Here is a 6,170-nt window from a genome sequence, read left to right as displayed (position 1 = left end):
ACTGGCTTTGGCAATGTAAACGTACGTGTCCATGTCAATAAAGCCCCTTTGAATTGAAGAGAGAGAGAGAGAGAGAGAGAGAGAGAGAGAGAGAGAGAGAGAGAGAGAGAGAGAGAGAGAGAGAGAGAGAGAGAGAGAGAGGGGGGGGGGGGGGGTAAACACAGCTATACTAAAGTTGTGGAACCATATCAGATTGTTTGTTTTTGACATGGCGGCAGCGACAACAGCCTTGGTATGGAGCTGAGGGGGAGGACAGCTTTACATAGTCCCTCTCCCTCTCTCTCTCTCTCTCTCTCTCTCTCTCTCTCTCTCTCTCTCTCTCTCTCTCTCTCTCTCTCAATCTTCTGAGAACCAATCCGGCTGCTCTGTGTACCAGTCCTATTCAAAGGAACCTCTTGCTTATTTGTTTGAAAGGGACCCCCCCCCCTTTTTTTTCTTTTTTACTTCCCACCCATTGTATTGTTCGACTTTTTCATGGGAGGACTTTGAAATTGTAATCTCAGGACATTCAAACACACACATTTGTTCTGGCCTTTTAAGGTCTGCAATAACATTATTGCTATGGACAAGTATTACCTGATTGGTAAAAAAGAAAAAGAAAAGGATGGTTGTGAGATCAGTGACTTTTTGTGTGAGATTGAAGAGTTTGAGGATTAATTTATACACTGGGACTTGAGGCGTTTATGTCGCAAACTATCAATCTTGCACACCGTGTGATATATTTACTGATCCAAATAATTCACGATAAACCACTGTCACTCGTAAATCCATTCCCCGTCTAATCAATGAATCTTCAGAAGTGAAATATTTTAAAAGAGACCGATAATGTTATGTAACTGGAACTTATTTTCAAACGACGACAATACTTCATATCACGCACAGCATCGCTTGTGTTTCTCCATGAGGTCAGAATGTTCACACTGGGAAGGTCACAAGGCCCTCAACTCAAGATGAAAATGGTGTATTTTCTCCATCTGTGACGAGTAATTCCGATGGGATGTCTTCTTGACAGACATGTTGTTATTGTGATGACAAGAAAAAATATCATACTGTATTAGAATTATTATTCACGTCTCCTTTTCCATTTAAAGCAGCTAAATATGCCTATAAATATCCACACTGTCCATTTGTTAGTAGAACCAGACTGTGTTGATAATATGCTGTCAGAAGTCATTTGTGAGCTGCTTTCGCACGCAGTGTGGACGCAGAATAACCATTTTATATTTGATGATGAGATTACTGTAAATACATTTTTTTAAAGTCGGTTGCAACACATGATTTTATGGCTTCATTCCCTTCTACACATAGAGTCCACAGTTCTGCCAATTTTACGATGTGAAAAAGAACATTTCATATAATATATACCAAATTGCTGTAATTTATACAATAGTTACTGGATTTGGCCTCGCTTGGATTTCAAGCCAACGGTTAAAAGAGAAAATTGTTACTGCTGCCTAGGGTTTTTTCTCACAAATAGACGGCATCACAACTTTTTGGCTGCTAAGACAGTATGAGATTGTGGCGACATTCTTTGGTTTGTGAATGAGACCACAGAGTAGCCGCGCAGAGTTCCTCGTCCCTGAGTCCTCGGCCTCACTCGCCCACTTGCATTGTCTCCACGCTCTCCTCAAGAATGCTGATTTCTATGGCTAAACGCGGGCCAGACAAAAATTGCCAATTGCATTGTCACCTCTTGTGGTTTTTCTCTCCTAAAAAACACTCTCTGTTGGCGATGGAGTGTAGAGAGAGAACTCTCAAGGCAATGAAAGCATTTGTTTTTGAAAATGGTAGAGAGGAGGAAGTGTGTGGTTTAAAAACATGATGATCTGTATTTATTACGCAATATTGTTAATTTAATCAAAAAGGTTGTATGACTTGGATACATTTGTTGTGTTCCTGTGTTTACATTTGAGTTAAAAATGGCAGCTAGGACACGCCACAGGCTACGGTGAATGATGTATTGTTATCAAGAAGGTAGTCACCATCGATAATATTTCCCTCCTTCACTTTGGCACGCCGAGGATATTTCTGTCATTATCCTGCGCTCAGATGCAGGCTTGTGCGATGCCACGAGAGGAAGTGGCTTTGGCAGAAAATGTGCAACCAGAAAATGTTAAACCAGTGTTTAACTGCGGGCTTGAAGCCGGTCTGATGTGGATTGGATCATCTTGTTAAATCAAATGAAAGGTCAAGATATTTTCCACAGCTAACCCATAAGGCAATGCTATTTAAACCACCCTTAAATGGGAAATTCCTTGCTGCTAACCTTATGTGAAGCAAATGAGGCTGTGTAGATTAAGGCAGAACATTCTAATTAAGACAAACTCATACGATGCATGGAAAAATAGATAGTTACCTTCTCTTTTCACGGTAAATGGAGATGTGATTTTCCCCCCTTTTGTTGTTAAGATTCTAGTGACAGGGCCTGGCAGCGTGTCTATCATATCTCACACCACTCTCTAACATCTAATCACACAGCGCTTTGGACAACTTTGGCAGCACAGTCCAACCTCTGCTTGCAGACGTCAGATGTTAGAGAGGGGAGAGAGAGCGATGGAGTGACGTGTGGTGGTGAGGCGGCTAGAGATGCCACTTGTGGCCCCATCCACTGTCCCGTAGTGTCGAGTCCATCTCAGACCAGGGCCCGTATACCTACAGCTCTTTGTGTCACGTCAACACATCTCACAAGTATTGGGTTCCATGACTCCCTCACTCTTCTAAATGATCTGTTTGTTTGTCAAGAGAGGGCCCCACTACAGCAGGGGATTGGGCACATTGTCGGCTACGGAGAGCTCACCTGGACCTCTCGCAGCGTGTGGGTTCATCCGTTGGTCTTACAAGTCACGCAACTCCATGGACTGCAACCCGAGCGCTTTTCGACTAGCTTTTTATGAATGCATTCGATCACCCGGTGTCTCTCCCGCTCCGACATACAGCGGGGAAATCCAAATGAAATGAAATTATCGAGGTTAAAAACAGGTCTCATACCAGTCATTTGAAAAGTAGTCTGAAATGAGTCTCACTTAGTTTTCGCACGTAGGTTAACGTGTGTAAACTTGGCCCCCGGTGTAACCGGCTGAGTGGTTTCAGCGAAGCATGAGTGTTGGACGTGACCCCATACCTACATGTGAAAAGGTTTTTTTCATTTCTGGTGCCAGGCTGAAGGGGGGAAAGCGCTTCCCATCGCGCTCTCGCGCCGACCTTGAAGGACGGATCTGCTTTCAACGTCGGTAACGACTTCTGACACAGTTCACTCGCCTGCATGCTGTTACAGAAATGTCTTTTGGGGCAGGGGAGAAGGCTTCGAAACTAAATACACTGGATGAAACACCGGGGGGCGGGGGAGGTAACGGGACGTCGTGTGTAGATTTATCTACGGGTGTACCTGTATCGGATGGATCTCTGTATGCATTTGTATGCCTTCTTGCCGTTTGACCGCCATCGCTGGCTTGCACAACGCTTTTAAGATTAGATAGAGAGTAAGAGGGTGCACGGTTGCTGAGTTCTAAACCTAAACCAGCTGGGCCGGGAGAGGCCCTGGTGTGTAGACAGAGAGGCAGCTTGTCAAATAGGAAATGAAGGAGGAGACTCCGAATCAGGCTTTACCAGTAAAAGTGAAAGGACCAACCCGACAACGTGGTTCCTACCTGGGTGAGGGTTGACGCTGCAGGGGACGAGGCACCTGGTTGATTTTAGATAAACGAACACTGATAACAAAGAAGTGTTCTTTCAATCCCAAAGGTCTGTTGATCTCTGTTGTTTCTTAGGGGGGGGAAAGGTGAAGCTGCCTTAAAATTAGGTCACTTTAATTGGATTTGGGTTCTATGACAGTCTATGTTACCCATACTGTACCCTAGGCTATGTTAGCCATACTGTATGAACTTTGTTGCCTATACTCAATTTATACCTACCTACTCTGCTTTCACTGTTTACAACTACCCTACACTGTAATCATAGCGATCATAATAATCATAACTACCTACCCCATACTATACTCTACCCATATACAGTAACTCTGTATAGCATGTACAATAGTGCTGTATATACCGTATATATATATATACATTTATATGAATATACCTGCATACAATCCTTCTACCTACTTATACACCTGCATATAACACATAACTCTCTATGATAGCTAGGGCTGCAACGATTAGTCGACATAATCGACGACGTCGATTATAAAAAATCGTTGACGAGAAATTGTTGCGTCGATTAGTCATAAAAAAAAAATAAAAAAAAAAAAAAAAATTTGTGCACTACCTATCTTTGTGAGAGTGGCTTCTCAGGGTTCCAGACAACATCATAACATGATGATCCCATAGCAAATTTTGGACATTGAAAACATTGTTCCCCTGCAGGAGATGATGATCAGACTAGACACACAATACATTACACACGCACTCCTCTCACTCACACACAGCGATCAGAGTAAGACACACACATACACACTCCTCTCACTCACACACAGCGATCAGAGTAAGACACACACACATACACACTCCTCTCACTCACACACAGCGATCAGAGTAAGACACACACACATTCACACTCCTCTCTCTCACACACAGCGATCAGAGTAAGACACACACACATTCACACTCCTCTCACTCACACACAGCGATCAGAGTAAGACACACACACATACACAAATTACACAGTACACACCTCTCACTCACACAGCGATCAGAGTAAGACACACACACAAATTACACAGTACACACACTCCTCTCACTCACACAGCGATCAGAGTAAGACACACACACATACACACACACACGGACTCCTCTCACACACAGCAAACAAAAGTTATTTAAAGTACACTTCCACTTTAATTTGTATTATTTAATTTATTTATCTTGTTATGAGTGATTGCTGTATTGTTCTTCAAATACATTTTCATTTAAAGTGGCTTAAAGATCCAAATTCAAATGTTTCATGAGTCATTATTTTAATTTGCTATGGGATCATCATGTTATGATGTTGTTGTTTGGTCCTGACAAGAGTCTCAAAGTCTGGGGTGATGGTAGACAAGCAACTCTGAGGTCATGCTCAATGTCCAATCTGTTCCTCTGCTCTGTCTTCAGCTGGACCAGAGCTGAGAAGCCACTTTCACAAAGATAGGTAATTAAAAAAAAAAAAAAAAAAAAAATTGTTGTTGTTTACATTGGTTTTCGATTAGTCGACTAATCGAAAAAATAATCGGCAGATTAGTCGACTACCAAATTAGTCATTAGTTGCAGCCCTAATGATAGCATGTACAATAATGCTGTATATATATATATATATATATATATATATATATATATATATATTTATTCTTACTGTATATATACTATATCTATCCACATTTTTCCATATATACCTGCATATCCTTCTTACATATCTGTAGATATATATCCATATCTTTACATATCCCTTACCTACTTTTACTAGTTACGCTGCTGGCGAGTATGACTTATTACCATAGTGTCTTTATACCTGTATCACTGTACATACAGCTCTGTACATACATCTGATTAGCACTATACTCAGTCAGTAGTACTAATTTATATATTTTGTACCCAGTCTAATCACCTGTACATTGTATATTACTATTGCACTTTACTGTTATATATGCACTCTGGTTGGATGCCAAACTTATTTTCGTTGTACTGTACTTGTGTTTTATAATGACAATACATTATTTGATTTTTTTTTATCTAATCTAATCCTACCAGGGTGAGGATTGAATCAGGAAAGAAGCACCTGTTTGATTTTGAAGAAGCAAACACTGATCACAATAAAGTGTCCTGCAGTCAATCCCACAAGTCTGTTGGTCTCCATTGTTTCTTTGGGGGAAAAGGTGAAGCTGCCAACACTTTCAGTGCCCAGCAGGGGGCGCACATTTAGTGCTTGAATGCCCACCATCCACTTCAATGTTAGCATTAATATCGCCTAATCTATGTTTTAAATTATGGCTATGTGTCTAATCTGCCCGTCGCTTATCAATGACTAATTTCCCAGTCAACATTGTCGAAGCGGATTGTTTTTTTATTGGTTCATTTCCGTTTTATAGCATTTTGAAAAGCCCTCGTTTTCACGGGGGTAAAAAAGATTCCATGATAATCACCCTGTACTGTAATATTCTAGAACGTTGTCATTTTTCGGCCTATTTATGAATCGTT

This window comes from Notolepis coatsorum, assembly GCF_963971535.1.
Source record: "Notolepis coatsorum genome assembly, chromosome: 7".
Taxonomy (NCBI): Eukaryota; Metazoa; Chordata; class Actinopteri; order Aulopiformes; family Paralepididae; genus Notolepis; species Notolepis coatsorum.
The sequence above is the reverse complement of the archived record's forward strand: the minus strand, read 5'-3'. Positions refer to the sequence as shown.